The sequence below is a fragment of the Scyliorhinus torazame genome, chromosome 17 (genome assembly GCF_047496885.1).
Source record: "Scyliorhinus torazame isolate Kashiwa2021f chromosome 17, sScyTor2.1, whole genome shotgun sequence".
NCBI lineage: Eukaryota > Metazoa > Chordata > Chondrichthyes > Carcharhiniformes > Scyliorhinidae > Scyliorhinus > Scyliorhinus torazame.
Genome location: NC_092723.1, coordinates 171972710 through 171992042, shown reverse-complemented (window position 1 = coordinate 171992042; position 19333 = coordinate 171972710). Strand labels below are relative to the sequence as shown.

The 19333-nt window shown below is 47.6% G+C and overlaps 1 long non-coding RNA gene across 1 annotated transcript; it reads left to right on the top strand.

Annotated features, from left to right (window-relative positions):
* Positions 1-596: 596 nt before the first annotated feature.
* LOC140394411 (uncharacterized) lies at positions 597-13321 on the top strand. Its single transcript, XR_011935874.1, has 2 exons — positions 597-668; positions 11735-13321. It is a non-coding gene; the product is annotated as an uncharacterized lncRNA (long non-coding RNA).
* The last annotated feature ends 6012 nt before the right edge of the window (positions 13322-19333 follow it).

Sequence of the window (19333 nt, the reverse complement as noted above, 5' to 3'; positions counted from 1 at the left end):
ACAGTCCAAACATGTGCAGGTTAGGTGAATTTGCTCTGCTAAATTGTCCTTAGTGTCCAAAAAAAGTTTGATGGGGGTTACTGGGTTACGGGGATGGGGTGGGTGCTCCAAAGTTGGCGTCATCTTAATGGCATTCTTCATAACCTTGATTTGTCATTTCTGTGAGCACATTTGAAGGCAGCAAGGTGGCTAAACCAATGGGAGCAGAGGAGAAGCAGCTACTTTCCTCATTACTAACAAGGTTAGCATCACCTGGACTGATACACTGCCAAACTATGGGATGTCCCAGGTACTCACCCGGAGGATAAAGGAGAAAGCAGGGATCTAGCATATGCCCTCGCCCATCTCCAACAATTAGCACAGCAATTTGCCTTGCATTTATCACATCGTTAATTCCGTGACAGTCAAACTCAGCTTCCTTGACCCATTCAGTAGCCCAAGGGCTGGTTTATTTGCATTTCAAATGCAACCACTTAGCTTTGCTCTAGAAACACATATGACCTTTTCCTTTGAACAACATTTGCAATGTGACTCTGATGTGAGACAGCCATCGTGTTCTATAATATATTTACCAGAATGTGAGATTTATTTCCTTTAACCGCTGGCTGGTCAAGGTTCTACTCCAGGCCGAGGGGAAATCGCTACATAATCTTCTGTACCTGCAAAACGTGAGTGAAAAGCGGGAGCTCACAGTTCTTCTTTTCTGAAAGAGCTGAAGGGCACATGCTGACTTCATCGGCCCCCGAATCCTCCTCGAGCGTAAACTCCTGCTTATGCTTGTGGGCGCTTGCTTGCACACTTTGGAAGGAGCTAGTTAGAAAGTGAGATAATTAACGTTTGAGTCGGTGTCATTGTCCAAAGCATAATTAACCACATAAAACCAAAATACCGCAAATGCTGGAGATTGGAAATTAAAAGAGAAAGGGCTGGGGAAAAACTCACTGGTCTGGCAGCATCTGTGGCGAGAGCAGCAAAGTTAACGTTTCGAGTTCGATCTGACTGTTCTTCGGAACTGAAGAGGGTTCAGGACGTGATGGGTTTTGTGCTGTTAGAAAAGGGGGAGGGGCAGATGGAGCAAACAGGAAGTTGGGGATAGGTTCGAGAGCGGGGCGATAAAATGACCAAGGTGCCATGGAACACAGGCGAGGGAGTGGTAAGAAAAGTAATAAAGGCACAAAACTTGGCAAAGGTACATGTTAATAGTAGAACAAAGGGCAGCACGGCCTGAAAACATTTAATTCTGGTTGTGGGTTATGATTGGCAGCTTCCACAAGACAGCTGTTAGCCTTGCTTCATTCATCTTCTTCACTCTAAGTGCTGTAACCCCAATGTTTACAAACACCAACCACATCAAAGAGAGTTAAGTGCAATCCAGTCATGCCCCTTCATGCTTGAATGATTTTGAAGTGCTGAGCTGAAATTGACAGCACGTACCTCTCTTTGATGTGGTTGATGTTTGTAAACAGCCCATTACCAGAAATGGATGAATGGCTTGCTGCTAAGGGATGTGAGGGGTTTAAACACAGGTCTCAGCTGTTCTCTTTCTAGGAATGGGCACATAGTGCTTCTAGGCGAAATTACAATTGTAATTGACTTCACTGCCCCTGTCTGGACAGCTCTCTAGCTTCCAGACAGGGATCGCTTTTCTTTTGGTGGGGGGGCTTTAGTTAGGGGGTCTTTGTGGGAGGTCCCTTTAGTTATAGGGTCCTTGGGGGGTCTCCCTTTATAGGGGGTTCCTGGAGGGGTTCCTTTAGTTAGGGAGACCCTGGAGGGGTCCTCCCTATTTAGGGGATCCCTGCAGTATCTCCCTAGTTAGGATGTCCCTGGGGGATCTCCCATTTTAGGGAGACCCTGGGGGTCAGTGGGGGTGGGCTGGTAGGGTAGTTATGGGCAGGTTGTGTATTGTCGGGGATGAGGATGGCTCTTGGGTGGATTTTGAGGGCAACTCCCTTAAGGAGTTACCAACTTGTCGCATTGTGAAATCCACCACATCAGGTTCATCTTTGGTGATACATGTAGTGATCCGCGCCCAAGTGATTCCTAATGTGGAGGATCATTAATATCCATTTGCATCCATTAGCACCCTCCCACTGGTGTGCAGGTGCGAACCCCAATCTCATTGCCTGCAAGGGTCCGGAGCATAGCGGTCAGTTAGGCGCCCGGCGTGGACCTCAATTCTGACCAGTCGCCCGATTTTCCGCCAGATCGCAATCTGTGTTGCCAGCGTCACGGGGCGGAGAATCCATCCCATTGGCTGCAAAACTGGTTAGAGACTGGGAATTCTGCTAAAAGGAACTAAATTCCTGAATCCTCAAAGCCTATTGACCATCTGCAAGGCACAAGTCAGGAGTCTGTTGGAATACTCTTGCCTTGTTTATTGTTGCTCCGACAACACTCAAGAAGCTTGACACCATCCAGGACAAAGCAGCCTGCATGATTGACACCCCATCCACCAGCTTAAACATCCACTCCTTCCGCCACTGGTGCACAGTGACAGCAGTGTGTTACCATCCAACAAGACACACCGGAACAACTTGTCGAGGCTCTTTTGACATCACCTTCTAAACCCACAGCGCGAGCCATCGGGAGAGACATGATCTGCAGACAGGGGAAAACACCAAGACCTTCAAGTTCCTCCCACGCCACACACCATCCTGATTTGGAACTATATGGAAGGGCTTTGAAACAAATCCTCACTTGCATGTCCTTTTCCACCACTATCTTTCTCATAGCCGAGCCACACATCCCTGCTGGCAATGAACTCGAGAAGACATTGCTCAGAGATCAGTGGGGAGGTGACCGCCTCCCCCCCACCCGCCCCAAGGTTACAGTATTATGCAGCCGATTGTAGCCGATACCCCATGGGACAGTAATCCCAACATTTTCACCACTTACAGCAGAATATGGAGGTGAATTGTGCAAATCCATTCCATAAATAGTTCAGGCTCTTCACGCGCTTCCATTGTTGAAGATTCTTCCTACTTTTCTCCCCACATGAACGGGCACATGCACACACACACACGCATGTAGACAATCGCAAACACACAGACATGCATTTGCTTGATTGTGATCCAGGATTCCTCAAAGTCCTTTTGATTTTAGTTTGAGTTTACCAGGAGATTTTGACATAATAGAAAGTGAATCCAACAAACTAAAATTGCAGGAGGTCGTCACCGCCAAACGCACAAGCCATAGAAGCAGCCTGGAGACCAGGGCTGAGGGCAAGACATCCCAGATATGGCAGGGGTCCAGCATTTCCTATCCCACTGGCCGGGGGCGGGGGGTAGGGGGGGGGGGGAACTTTAGTCAATTCCAGACTGGCTCCCTAATCCTCTGAAAATGTTAACTTCTGCTATGTTAGATTGCGCAACTGGACTTCACTAAAATTCCTCGAGGAATTGGAACTATTGCAATTTCGACACCGAAGCAATTACTTATTAACTGCAGAAAGAAAGAACTAAAATCTGACTGTGTGGGGGCAGTAATGATGTTAATACTGTTCAAACAGGTTAATCCACGTTTGCCATTGATTCAGATTGAATGTGAAGCTTAGAGTGCCGATCAGCCAGGGTCTGTGAGTTTATTTACAATCACATTCCAAACATATTGTCCCAATCAGAATCGTAATATCCAGCAGGACGGCCGAAGAATTATCTATGAACCTTACCAATTAATTTAAGTATCTTCCCCCGAAAAGGTCTGATGTTACTGGCTTTTGATAATTTAAGGATGACCCCTTAAATACAGATTTTTCTTGTTTTAAGAGAGCTGGCTTTGTTAAATGTTGCAGATGCTTCAAGTTTTTCTGGGGCTGGGCTACAAAGAAAAATGTTTCTCTAATATAGTGCAGCTTTAATATCCTGTGACAGCTGCACCAGGTTTAACAGCAACAAATTAAGAATGAAGTATGATCCAGGGACTCAAAGTGAACCAGATGTTCTATCTCTCTGCTTTCCGATCAAACAATCCATATGGATTTGGGAAACTGAGACAAACAGATCTGTCTGGAGCTGAGATGCACCAGTTTGATTGATGAATCAACCTCATCTTTTTGATTATACATGCATTACGATTCACTTTGATACTGCCCATGTTCCAATCACTGCCGTTTCCAAACAGACTCCATTGTCTGACTGGACGATCTGAAAGCAGACTAACATGAAGTTTTCTAAAGGTTTTTCTTTTGAGATTTATGAAAATAGTTCCCTTGTGCCCGACATTAAGACAATGAATCACCTTAATAAACTTAGTCATTGTCTTTAGGGCAATGTGAACTCATTAAATCATAGAATTTACAGTGCAGAAGGAGGTCACTCGGCCCATCGAGTCTGCACTGGCCCTTGGAAAGAGCACCCCATTTAAGCCCACACCTCCCTATTCCCGTAACCCACCTAAAGTTTTTGGACACGAAGGGCAATTTAGCATGGCCATTCCACCTAACCTGCACATCTTTGGACTGTGGGAGGAAACCGGAGCACCCAGAGGAAACCCACGCAGACAAGGGGAGAACGTGCAGACTCCGCACAGACAGTGACCCAAGCTGGGAATCGAACCTGGGACTCTGGCACTGTGAAGCAGTGCTAACCACGGTGCAACTGTGCTGCTCCACGGCACGACACAAATTCACATTCTTTCCTTCTCTCTTTCTTTCTTACTTTGTTTCCAAGAATGTTCAAGCTTAGAACAGGCTCCATGAAGACATGCACACTGGTAAAGAATGTATATTAAGGTTTAAAACGGATTTATATAAATTCATGGATACAGGACGTCCCAAAGTACTTTACAGCCAATCAAGTAGAAAATGCAACTTTAATTTGCTCACAGCAAGCTCCCCGAAACAGCAAATGTGAAAACAACCATAAAATCCCTTTTTTGTGATATTTAGGTTGAAGGATAAATATTGTTCAGGATGTTGGGAATAACCTGCCTAACCCATCTTCAGAATAGTGAAATAAGATATTTCACATCCACCTGACAGGGGCTTGGTTTAACGTTTCATGCTAAACGCAGCATAGCACTCCCTCAGTACTGCACTCGAGTGCCAACCTTGTACTCAAACCCCGGAGTGGGACTTCAACTCACAGCCTTCTGACTCGGAAACAAGAGCTGGGATTCTCCCTCCCGGAATCTAAGTGCTCCCGCCAGCAAAGAGTTGGGACTGGTCCCCGTTGCTGCTATGTGCACCCCCTCACGCGCCCCATGACACTTGGAAAAAGCTTATTGGAAAATGGGATTGTCCGTGCTGTTCCATGTCACACTGGGCTCTGCCCGACAAATTATAAGGGCTGGACACTGGCAGTGTCAACCTGGAATCCATAAACTCAGGGTCGCAGCCGTTCCTCTAACCGGATATGCTTTAATCAGTCTGCCTCTTTGTTCTCAAGTGCACCATAGTAAGTGAAGAGGCAGCTCCTACCACCGTTCTTTCCTCAAGAAGAAAGAGGCAGGCTCATTGAAACAAATGCACTGATGACTGTCCCCAGTAGTGTTATCAGCAGTGTTACATCAAATATAATATGCATTAGAACCACAGCTTAGATATTTATATAAAAGCAAAATACTGCAGATGCTGGAAATCTGAAGTAAAAACAAAACAGGCCTGGTAGTATCTGCGGAAAGGAAATCAGAGTTAATGTTTCATGTTTGCATGACTCTTCTTTCGGGTTAAAGCAGGGGAGCAACATGATGGATTTTATACGCTGGAGCAAGGTGGAAGGTCTGGAATAGGTGTGAGAGATTTGAAAAAGATGCATAGGGCACAAGAAGGAAATAGGGAGAGTGCAGGACCAACATGTTCCAATGAGGAAAAAGAGTGGGACCAACAAATCGGGTGAACCCTGGATATCGAGGGATATACAGCACTGGATAAAGAGTAAAAGGGAGGCTTACAGCAGATATCGAGGGCTCAAAACAGCAGAAGCCTGAGAGGCGTATAGGATGTGTGAGAGGGAACTTAAAAAGGAAATTAAGAGAGCAAAAAGGGGACATGAAAAGATGCTGGCAAAAATTAAAGAAAAATCTAGGTTGTTTTACAAGTACATTAAGGGTAAAATGATAACTAGGGATAGAGTAGGGCCCATTAAGGGCCACAGTGGTAACTTGTGTGTGGAGCACTAGGACATAGGGAGGCTTCTAAATGAATACTTTGTGTTGGTTATCACTCGCAAGAGTGACAGTGTGGGTATAGAAATTGGGGAGAAGGACTGTGAAAAAATTAAAGAGATTAACTTAGACAGAGAGGAGGTTCTGAGTGATCCAGCAGACTTAAAAATAGATAAATCTCCAGGGCCAGATGAAATGGGCAACACGGTAGCATGGTGGTTAGCACAATTGCTTCACAGCTCCAGGGTCCCAGGTTCGATTCCCGGCTTGGGTCACTGTCTGTGTGGAGTCTGTACGTTCTCCCCGTGTCTGCATGGGTTTCCTCCGGGTGCTCCAGTTTCCTCCCACAGTCCAAAGATGTGGGTCTCAAGTCCCGAAAGCTCCGATTGATTCACTATTTACACCTTTTGGGGAAGAGGATTCCAAATTTCTGCCACTTCTCATGAGTACGGTCTCAACCGGGATCTTGGATTGATGTCGCATTACATTCACCCCCCCCCCCCCCCCCCCCCCCCACCATCTAGCCTGGGCTTGCAAAATCCAACCAACTGTCCTGGCTTGAGGTGATTCACACCTCTTTTACCTGTGATTATCCCTCTCTCCAGTCGCACTGTCTGGACCTGTAAAGACTTAATTACCTGCAAAGACTTTGCATTCAAAGTATCATCTTGCACCACTGGCTTTGTCTATATATGTGTTTGTGGAACCCACCTCTTCACTCACCTGAGGAAGTAGCTGTGCTCCGAAAGAAAGTGATTCCAAACAAACCTGTTGGGCTTTAACCTGGTGTTGTGAGACTTCTTACTGTGCCCCCCCCCCCCCCCCCCCCAGTCCCACGCCGGCATCTCCACATCACTTCTCTGTGTGGCAAAGTTCCTCTTCGAAATGGCCTAGCTCTAATTTTAAGATCGAGTCCTCCCATCCTTAGTTTACCCACTCGAGGAAATAACAACATAAGGGGAAGTTCATTGTGTTTAATATTGTGAAAAACATTTTTTTAGATATATGATTTATAATGTATTTCTCTGTCGATGCTGTGAAATCAATGATAGAACAAGCTTACAGTAATGTGTGTAAACTTCATGCGGAACATGATGAAAAGATGGTTTTGTAGAAACAAGGGGAGCAGTTTCAATTTTGTGTTAATGCTCCAAGGGAGTTTTTAAACCCACAGGCCCCAGTTCCATTCACCCATGATGGAGTGGCTGTAAACCACCTCCTGCCAACCCAGGTCGTTTGCAGGGTTACAGGCTGACCTGTCCCTTTAAGAGCACTGCCATGTCATCTGCCCCAATCTGCCAATGGATGTTGGAATAGCCCAAATGTATTTTCATCAAGATAACCAATCCCCCTTCTGCATGAACGGCCTGAGGCTGAGACCTTTACCAGAGCTGGCAATGGAACTCACACTGACACCCAGCCGGTGAAGGTTAAATTGAGGTTTTACGCAGTGGTACACCCACAATTCTAAGGTGCTCTAGACAATGTGGACATTTGGAAATGAATCACCCACCCCCTACCCCATGGGTGAAAGCCAGCCCAGATCAGGTTCTAGCCAAAATTCTGATCCCACCCACCCCTGACATCCACCCCACCCAGTCACTTGGGTTCCACCAGCGCTTACATTTTTCTTCGACGTAAGAATGCCACGTGGGCACACTGGAGCGATCCAACCATATGGATATCTCCATGTTGCCAACTTGCCCCTCATTGAAGAGTGGTAGCAATCTGTGTCCATTATTACTTATCCAGTAATTTGAAACACTGAGGGGCATATGGGGGTAAACTAAAGGAGATTTGAGGGACTATACATGTGCTGACAGGCACAATAGATTAAACAAACGAGCCATAGGGCTTAGACTAATGAATTTTACCTGGGGAGGTGGTGGCATTGTGCTAATATCACAGGACTAATAATCGAGAGGTCCATGCTGATGCACTTGGGACATAAATTCAAATCTGTTGCCATTTAAATTTGGTTAACAAAATCTTAAATTGAAAGCTAGTCTCAGTAACGGTGACCATGAAACTATCAGCACTTGTCGCAAAAACCCAACTGGTTCACTAAAGTCATTTAGGGAAGGAAATCTGCCACCCTTATCTGGTCTGGCCTTAGTGTGACTCCAGAGCCACAGCAATGTGGGTGACCCTTAACTACCCTCTGAAGTGGAACGGCACGCATCTCAGTTCAAGGGCAATTAGAGATGGGAAAAAAAATGCAGGCCTTGTCGATGATACCCACATCTCAGAAAAGGAAATGAACATCCACAATTTAAAGTGGACTCCACGTTGATCCAACAGGAAGTATCACGACACATGGAGGAGATTAAAGGATTTCCCTTTAACATTATCGATAATTTGCATTTCTATAAGAAACCTCAAATTATTTTCCATATTGGAGTCATCCTACTCCACAGACCATCACTCTTAATTCGATTCAGATATTTTCATAGTGAGCAGAGTAATGTGTGAGAAATTGAAATGATTGGATTGGATTTGTTTATTGTCACGTGGTACAATGAAAAGTATTTTTCAGCGAGCAGCTGAAACAGATCATTTAGTACATGAAAATAAAAGAAAATACATAATAGGGCAACACAAGGTACAAAATGTAAATACCTAGACATCGGCATCGGGTGAAGCATACAGGAGTGTAATATTAATCATGTCAGTCCATAAGAGGGTCGTTTAGGAGCCTTGTAACAGCAGGGAAGAAGCTGTTTTTCAATCTACTCGTGCGTGTTCTCAGACTTTAGTATCTCCTGCCTGATGGAAGAAGTTGGAAGAGTGAGTAAGCCGGGGGGGAGGGGGCTTTGATTATGCTGCCCGCTTTCCCCAGGCAGCGGGAGGTGTAGATTGAGTCAATGGATGGGAGGCGGGGTTGTGAGATAGTCTGGGTGGTGTTCATGACTCTCTGAAGTTTCTTGTGGTCTTGGGCCGAGCAGTTGTCATACCAGGCTGTGATGCAGCCAGATAGGATGCTTTCTATGGTAAAGGAGCACGTAAGATATTACAATAAATATGGGCAACACGGTAGCATTGTGGATAGCACAATTGCTTCACAGCTCCAGGGTCCCAGGTTCGATTCCGGCTTGGGTCACTGTCTGTGCGGAGTCTGCACATCCTCCCCGAGTGTGCGTGGGTTTCCTCCGGGTGCTCCGGTTTCCTCCCACAGTGCAAAGACGTGCAGGTTGGGTGGATTGGCCATGATAAATTGCCCTTAGTGTCCAAAATTGCCCTTAGTGTTGGGTGGGGTTACTGGGTTATGGGGATAGGGTGGAGGTGTTGACCTTGGGTCGGGTGCTCTTTCCAAGAGCCAGTACAGACTAGATGGGCCGAATGGCCTCCTTCTGCACTGTAAATTCTATGATAATCTATGATAAATATCGGAAGAATTTTTGTTGTTGTTAAAGAACCAGGGGCGGGATTCTCCCCTACCCGGCGGGGCGGGCTGTACCAGTGCCGAGGAGTGGGGTGAACCACTCCAGCGCCGGGCCGCCCAGAAGGTGCAGAATCCTCCGCACCTTCAGGGGCTAGGCCGGCGCTGGCGTGGTTGGCGCCGGGTTTGGCGCCGCGCCAATCTGCGGCAAAGGGCCTCCACCGGCCGGCGCGAGTTGGCGCATGTGCAGTGTCTGTTGGCGTCATCCCAGCGCATGTGTAGGGGGGTTCATCTCTGCACCGGCCATGGAGGAGGTCGACAGCAGCCGGTGCGGAGGGAAAGAGTGCCCCCAAGGCACAGGCCCGCCCACGGATTGGTGGGCCCCGATCGCGGCCCAGACCACCGTGGGGGCACCCCGCGGGGCCAGATCACCCCAAAATGTCCCGAGGACCCCGGAGGTCACCCGCAGAGCCTGGTCCCGCCGGTAGGTACCTGGTCTAATTTACGCCGGCGGGACCGGCCTAAAACGGGCGGCCGCTCGGCCTATCGCGGGCTGGAGAATCGCTGGGGGGGGCCACAGCCGCCGGCCGCCGACCGGCGCGGCCTGAATCCCACCCCCGCCAAAACCCCGGCGCCGGAGAATTGGGCAGCCGGCAGGGGCGGGATTCATGCCGCCCCCCGGCGATTCTCCGGCCCGGCGGGGGGTCGGAGAATCCCACCCCAGGTGTTTATCTTAGCATTTTAATTTGTTTTAACATCAGCATTTAGGAATGTCATTCATTTTAGTTTCCTTTGATCGTATTATAATAGCCTGACCAATGCCTAAGCCAAATGGTAAGACAGATGATCTGGTCATCTATTTAGTTGCTGTTTATGGGACCTTGCTGTGTGCAAATTGACTGTCACATTTCGTACGTTACAACTGACTACGCATCAAAAGTTCTTCATTGGTTGTAAGCACTTTGGGAATGTCCCAGGACAAGGAAGGCTGAGGGTAGCATTTTCCAGCCCCCCCCCCCCCCCCCCCGACCCGCGTTGGGGTTTCCGCTAGCTGAGGTGACTCGCCATTGGCTGCCGGTGGGACCTTCCGGTCCTGCCAGTCAATGGCGAGCTGCGTAGCTTGGCAGCCGGGGAACCCGTCATCTTCGGTGGGGCTGGAAGATCCCAGCAGCGGGAAGGGCTGGAAAGTCCCAGTCTCAGTCTGTATAAACCAAAGTTCCTTCTTTTAATTGGCAGAGCCCAGGACAATCGACGCGCATCAGCAAGAAGTTATGCACTTTCCATATCTCTCAAGTGGCTGAAAGTCATTTGACCAGTTCAGTAACAGCCAAGGATATAAATCCATTTTGGAAAGCAGGAAACTAGGAAATTAAGCACAGCAGTGTTCTTGTGTAGCCTGATTCAGTGACATAACCATTTCCAGAATATAAAATGTGATTTATAGGTCCAGACATCCAGAACCAAATTGTTTGTTTTAGTGTGTGTATGTGAATTTTGCAATGGGGCGAGATTCTCCGACCCCCCCGCCGGGCCGAATGGGCCGAAGTCCCGCTGCTAGAATGCCTGTCCCGCCGGCGTGGATTAAACCGCCTCTCTTACCGGCGGGACAAGGTGGCGCGGGCGGGCTCCGGGATCCTGGGGGGGGGGCGCGGGGCGATCTGGCCCCGGGGGGTGCCCCCACGGTGGCCTGGCCCGCGATCAGGGCCCACCAATCCGCGGGCGGGCCTGTGCTGTGGAGGCACTCTTTTCCTTCCGCCTTCGCCACGGTCTCCACCATGGCGGAGGCGGAAGAGACTCCCTCCACAGCGCATGCGCGGAGATGCCGTGAGCGGCCGCTAACGCTCCCGCGCATGCGCCGCCCGGAAATGTCATTTCCGCGCCAGCTGGCGGGGCACCAAAGGCCTTTTACGCCAGCTGGCGGGGCGGAAGTCAGTCCGGCGCGGGCCTAGCCCCTCAAGGTTAGGGCTGGGCCCCCCAAGATGCGGAGGATTCCGCACCTTTGGGGCGGCGCGATGCCGGACTGATTAGCGCCGTTTTTGGCGCCGGTCGGCGGACATCGCGCCGATACTGGAGAATTTCGCCCCAGAAACAAATAGTAAACTACAACATGACATTTATTTTTAAAGAGTGTCGTTGTTGTCCACTTATATAGGTTGCATTGAAAATGGCACATGAATTTCTTGATTGATGCTTCACCTTTACATGCTGTGGTCATTAATTAATCTATGAAAATCTTGCCTTTTTGATTTACAGTGGGAAGGGGATGCAGTACAAAGCTAAGCAGCTTTCTGTGAGTTTATTGCTCATCTGTTTAAAGTGCTTCTGAGCCCAGCGCACCTCAGTTGATTGAAATGCAGCAAGACACCATTCAGGCTTGGGCTGACAAGTGACAAGTTACACTCGCACCAGGCAAGTGGCAGGCAATGAGCGTCTCCAACAAGAGAGAATCTAACCATCTCTCCATGACATTCACTGGCACTAGCATTGTTGAAACCCCATTATCGCCATCCCTGGGATTACCCTTGACCAGGAAATGAACTGGACCAGCCGTATAAGCACTGTGGCTACAAGAGCACGTCAGAGGCTGACAATTCTGCAAAGAGAAGCTCACCTCCTGACTCCCCAAATCCTGTCCACAAGGCACAAGTCAGGAATGTGATGGAGGACTCTCCACTTGCCTGGATGAGTGCAGCTCCACCAATGCACAAAAAACCCGACAGCATCCAGGACAAAGCAGCCCACTTCATTGACACCCCCATCCATCTTAAACATTCACTCCCTCCAACGCGAATGCGTAGTGGCAACACAGTGTACAATTCACATGATGCACTGCAGCAATTCATCAAGGTTCCTTTGAAACATGCAACCTCCACCCTCTAGAAGGCCAAAGGCAGCAGGTGTAGGAGACCACCACCACTTGCAAGTTCAATCCAAGCCGTGCACCAGCCTGATTTGGAACTAACTCTTTTGCTGTTCCTTCACTGCCGCTGGGTCAAAATCCTGGAACTCCCTCACCAACAGCACTGTGGGTGTACCTACACCACTTGGACTTCAGCGGTTCAAGAAGGCAGCTCACCACCACCTTCTCAAGGGACATTAAGAATGGGCCAGAAATATCAACACCCCCATGAAACAACAAAAGAACATGCCAGCGAGCAGCAAAGTTAGCCCAATGATAGGTGATGGATGCTCTAAGTGGAGTTAGGCTTCAGGACACCACTACCTTGCCACTGGCAGTGCTGATCCAACCAATGCAACAATTAAAGCAAACCCCGTGCCAAATGCACCCTCTGCCAAAGTATTTAGCTGCCCCATCATTGACTTAACCCCAGCCACGTTGATGAGCAAATGTATGCCTTTTAATCAAGTTGGAAAGAAAACTGCCACATTTTCCCTACGAAATCTCAATAGCAAGGTGTTAACAGGCCTTAATAAGATTTTTGTTGTAAATTATCAATTTATCCCTTTCTTTCTGAGGAGGTAGAATGAAGTGCTGACAGTTTGGGCTTTACTCCTAACTTTGCACTAGTTTTAATATTCCTCCATGCTATATTAAGCAGAAAAGATCAGCCCCATTGTGTCAAAAACAGTATCCAGCCAAAAGCATTGAGATGCTGTTTGTTATTTATTGAGGAGGGAGGCCACCAGACGGACTGTCATTACACTATAAAATGCTCAAGCAGAGTTAGCGAGCAGGATTAGCTTCTATTAGACATAAAAATAATTGGATTTGCTGTAAACAGTCAGTTAGTCTGGGAAATTACAGTATCTTCTAGAGAGGGATAAAATCTTAACCTGCATGATGAATGTTAAAGCAAATTAAATGCAGCATTTCAATAATTGCATGCAATATCTATCTTCATTCCAACGGTGACTCCACTCTTATCTACAAACACATGAAGCAACAAGAATTAAAACAGTTACACATGGCATGTCCGGCAGTAATGCAAAATCCCTCAAATGTTCACCAAATTATGCAACCTAATCCTTCACTTCAGCTACCCTCCAATGTAATAAATGACATTTCCATTTTCCGTACAATTAATTGAGTCCCGGGGGCATGATTACTGTCTCCGTTAGAATATGCAGCAAGCCGATCTTTTTTGGGGGGCCTGCAGGCTGAAATTTGCGGTGTTGATTTTCATTGCTGTGCCTGTCCCTGTGTTGTGAAAATTTAAAAGCTCACTGGACTGAAGTCGAGTCCAAACCTCCAAGATGAAGTGCATTGTCTCATCCCACTTCATCCTTCATCACTACCAGGTAACAGTTTTGAGCTGGGAGAGAAAAAACTCCATTGCAAAAATTCCCATCGCAATGATTCCTCAAGGCCAAAATGCTAATTAACTCTGAACACAAAGCTCTACTGGGCTACTACATCTGCAGCTGTAAGAGTCTGCCTTCAGACATTATTCCCCCCTTTTGACAAATTGTTCCAGCAACTTCACAAGTTGAAGTGTCATCTTGTTGGTTTACCTTCTCTCATTTTAGGCTAAGTTGGGGCCTTATACAGTAACAGTGCGAACAGGTGTGGGCTATTCATCGGGACTCTTTGTCCATTCCATTCCATAATGGATGCTGTCAACCTCCTTCCCGTGTCATTCAAGGACATTACTATTGATGAACCTCTCACCAACAATTCTGAGAGTCCCCATTGACTAAAAACCCAACAGGAACCAGTCCTATAAATGCCATACCTACTACAGCTGGTCAGAGGTTGGGTATTGCAGAGTGGGTGTCTCACTTCCTGGCCCCCCAAAGCCTCCACAAGGCACAAGTCAGGAGTGCGATGGAATGCTCCCCACTTGTCTCCATGGCTCCAATTGAGAAGAAACCAGTGTTTTTTGATGGTTTATTGCTTCCTTGCTTTTGTACACTAAGCCCCATTTATAAAGCCAAGGATCCCAAATGCTTTATTAACCATGTCCTCAACCTTCAATGATTTATGTGCCTATACCCCCAGGTCTCTCTTCTCTGCAAACTCCTTTAGATTTGGACTCTTTACTATATATTAGGGGTCATAAACCCATCCAGCAACATAAAGCCCTGGTCCATTGGAATTACAAAGTGCACTTACCTCCTCTGGAAAACTTTGCTATAACCTCCGCTGACTGGAGCTGCTAGGGGTTCACAGTGAAGGATTTCCCGTAGGCCCCAGTGTAGCATGACTACAGTGAGCTCAAGCAGGCCACACACCCTTTTTTTTACTGCACTGGCTGTTGGAAAACAGGTAGCTTCAAAGGGCCCAGTGGACCGGACAGGTCAGGGTGAGGTTGAGTGCCCAGGTAACGGGATGGAATTTGGAGAGTCCAAAGGGAGGGGCGAGGGGTGTGTGGTTGAACGGATGGGCAAGTGGGGGGGGGGGGGGGGGTAGGGGGGGGTGCATGGCGGTAGTGGTGGTCATGGTGGTGGTTGGCTCTGATCCCCCCAGAGGAAGAGGGGTCAGGCCCATAGGTTTGGGAGTCCTGTGTGACTGGTGTTCAAGGGGTGGGAATCCCATGGTGGGGAGGGGAAGGGGGTGGATTGGGAATACGCCGGGAGTTGATTAGTTGGGGGGGGGGGGGGGGGGTGAGGTGTCTAGAGCATGGGGATGACTGGTGCAGGGCTCGGCCTGGGTGTTTAAAATAGTTACGCAGAAATTAGAAATGGTATTATTTCTTCAAACTCTTTCAGAGTAACTAGCGATTTGCCGTATGGTCTCCAGCCCAGTTGTCCAGGGGAAGTTAACCCTTCTGAACAATTGCCACGTAAACCCTTACGTTGGAACATCCAAGAGCGATCCACCAGCGCACCTTTGGGGTACCCCAAAAATGTGACAATGGGTAGCCAAGAATTTACAGCCCATGTTTCTTGTCATTCTCCCTACCAAATAAATCGCTTCGCACATCACTGCCCTCCTGAAGACTATCACTATTCTCCTCTCTGGGCATAATACTTCCAAGTTTTGTGTCACCCTCAAATGTTGAAAGTGGTCTTTAACATAGATCAAGCAAAGCAGGGATCTAATAACAGTCCCTGGGGGAGCCCTATCTTCCTGCAGTTCAAAAGGTAACTCTTTACCTTAGCTTGAGTGGAAAACCGAAGTGACCCTTGCCGGAAAGTCATGGAAGGGAAGGACTGGGATTCAGAGGTAATGACTATCACAGTTGGCCAGCCTACCAATGATCACTGTCCAGATTCACATCTGAAGACACTTAGGCAAGATCCCGGAGGAGGCCCGTAACCAAGGCCTGAGTTATCACCTTCAGGAAAGCAACAGAGAGAAGGGAGAGCAGAAGAGGGGAAACTGGAGAATGGAGTCTTCTTCAGACAGCAAGCTGTTAATGTTAAAAAGGGCGGGTTCTTCCATGGACCCACAGACGGGTTCAAAGGTGGGCGGGGGAGGGGAGGAACACTTTGCAGGATTGCAAAGGTTTGCTGTCACGCTGGTGTGAACGTCCCGTGGTATCTTCCGCTGGTGCTCACCATGGTGGAGTGGGAATCCCGCTGGGGGCTAGCATGAAACTGATTTGCATCCTGCTGATAGAATGCAAGTGAAAACCCAACCGGAATATTCACCCCACGTGATGCCAGCGCGAAAACCCGTTGGTCCGAAACACATCTGGAACAATGTGGCATGCAAATGTCAGGACTCACCTGAACGACGCGTGGGGCTGTCTCCAGAGATCGAGATGTCGGCTGCCAGCAACCTGGACCCTGGAACCCAACAGCATTGGGTGTGGGGCGTATCTGAAGTTGGATCTTCCAGATTCAGTGCAATCGAGAATTGCCTCCAAATTTTCCTGGAAATCCATCTTCACTTTCAGGAGGTCCATCTTCTTAATTCAATAGTGGGCTAGTGATGTTGGGCACCTCGTCAATGTGGCCCCAGGCAGCGGCAGACTTCACGCCACCAGGTGTGCCCCACCACGGAATACAGCACAAAACACTCAGTGGCACAGATAATGAGGCGGGAATATTTGGTGTGCTTTCCCAACATCCTCCGCGGCAAAAAAACGCTCCCCATTCCTGCCCCCACCATGGGCATCCTCCCAAATGGGAGAATTGTGGCCGAGTACTCTAACTGTAAATCAACACCCTGTACGATTCTAAAAACGTGCTCGGGTTTTGCTGTAATAATTTTTCAATTCCACACGATTCAAGGAAGTTGTAATGTCTGACCACGTTTAGCAAGAGCTTTTAATTAGACGCGATTACAGCAAAACAACATCAAACTTGTTATCTAAATGATGCCATCATTGGGTAGTTGTTGTCTATTAAAGTCATCATTGCCAGACACTTGTAAAGCTGTAGAGCTCCAAAGGAATTACAATGTATTAAGTAGCAAACAAACTTATTGCCCATTAATAAGTCCCATTTCCTGCATATTAAAACGCTGCAGGTGACAGCACTGGTGTGAATAAAAAACGAAACATTTCTCAGCAGCTCGGTATCCCAAAGGCCGTCCTCCATTTTTAGAAGGCGTTACCTTGGGGAGTTTAAGAGTCATTCAGTCAAATCTGTGTCGTCAATGTGTATGAGATTTACCAGGATTTTTGTACTTTCAACTCGGAAGGATACAATTATTTTTCAGCTCGAAAACCCTATGCCCCTTGCTAAGTGTAGTGATGTTATGGTTGTGTTGTAATTCACCGACTGACCACTAGGAGTCTCACTAGAATATGAGTGAATGTCAAAGTCAGCTGACTTCAGACAGGCTGGAGGAAGCTGAAGAGAGAGGTTGCTTGTGCATGATTTTACTGCTATTAATCCATTGTTTTGTGTATAGTTTACCCACAGTTTATGTTAATAGTTTCTAGCTTAGCTACAAGTGTTCTTGTAATAAACCAGGCGTCCAACAAGAACATTACAAGAAGATAGTGGTGAGCCGTCTTCTTGGAGATGGAGGCGGGCAGGGCAGTAAGGTCATTAAGGCCTCAATAAAGGTCCGTTTTCTGACAGTGATGCTAGCTGGCTAGTGTCACATGAGGTCCCCGGTGTGTCCGTTGATCGGCAACGCTTCAGGGTTCCCCCTGCACACTGAAGACTTTCAAAATCCTGGGACTTCTGGAGTGCCTCCATTTTGAAGTGCCCTCCAGATCTCCCTCTTTCTCTGGCACTCTCCCAGTAGAGATGCTGGCCAGACTTTGCTGCCCTGTTCCTCTTGCCATCCTTAATTGGATGGCGCACTTGGCGATGGTCAATTGGTAGGCTACCTCCCATAACCTGCACTGGTGGGCGCACTGTCAAGACGTGTCGGCTCGGAACTCGCAAATGGTCTTGATATCAGGTTCTAGGCACTGACTGGAAAATTCAGCCCAATAATCACCAAATTCAGATGCTTTTCAACCCTGTTGGTTTTGCCTGAATCAAAATTTGGCAGAAAGAGTTTGTAACAGAATATTCTGCCTACAACAGAAATTGAGGTAAGGAGCTATGAATAGTAGAGGCATGATAGGAATTCCCTTCTTCCATGTAAACAATCCACTGTCATGTTAGATTTCATTTGCTCTTCAAAAATAAAACAGACAAGCTAGCAGTTGGGAATTCCAGTTGATATGGTTGACTGGATCCATCATCTAAGGCGAAACTAATTGAAACATCAGTACACAGATTATATTATTGAATCTTCTTGTTGACACAAACATTCTTGAGATCGCATTCGGGAATCACCCAGGCACTACAGGACGAACTTGCATGGAACGCCATATTGGACCTAATTATTTTACATCATTTATTCCGAATAGTTGCCTGGTAGTACAGAATCTGAATATTGCTGAAGAAAGCGACATGCTGTTGAAGCCTTTAACCTTCCACTCAACAGGAGTGATGGAAGAATGGCAAATTTCAAAAGGAACAATCATTTGCATTGCCTGAGAAACAGGGTGTGCTGATTGGTTGGCAAGTCAGTTGATTGGTCCAGATGAGGCCATTGCAAATGCATCAGAGAGATTTTGTCCCAGGGACTTCTGTTTATTCAAAAATAGTGCAAAGTCTGGTCAACCTCCTTTAGTTTGCAGTAGACAGGCCCCTGCATAGGAATATAGGTAATTTCTGACAAGCATATGTCATCGCATATTTAAGAACTGATGTTCTTAAATTGATACTTCATGTAATTCTTTTTTAAAATTCATTTACGGGACGTGGACGTCGCTGGTTAGGCCAGCATTTATTGCCATCACTAGTTGCCCTTCAGAAGGTGGTGGTGAGTTGCCTTCTTGAACCCGCTGAAGTCCTTCAGGTGTAGGTACACCCACTGTGCTGTTAGAGAGGGAGTTCCAGGATTTTGTCGCAGCGACAGTGAAGGAAGGGCAATATATTTCCAAGTCGGGGTTGTGAGTGACTTGGAGAGGAACCTCCATGTGGTGGAGTTCCCAGGTATCTGCTGCTCTTGTCCTTCTAGATGGTAGTGGTCGTGGATTTGGAAAGTGCTGTTGAAGGAACCTTGGTGAGTTACTGCAGTGCATCTTGTAGATGGTACACACGGCTGCCACTGTTCATCGGTGGTGGAGGGATTGAATGTTTGTGGAAGGGGTAGCAATCAAGCGGGCTGCTTTGTACTGGATATAGAACATAGAACATTACAGCGCAGTACAGGCCCTTCGGCCCTCGCTGTTGCGCCGACCTGTGAAACCAATGTAAAGCCCATCTACACTATTCCATTATCATCCATATGTTTATCCAATGACCATTTAAATGCTGGTGTCGAGCTTCTTGAGTGTTGTTGGAGCTGCATTCATCCAGGCAAGTGGAGAGTATTCCATTACGCTCCTGACTTGTGCCTTGTAGATGGTGGACAGGCTTTTTGGGAGGAGAGTCAGGGGGCAGCTGCAAGGTGATATCTTACCCCTGGCACCGGGCAAGCAATACAGCCTT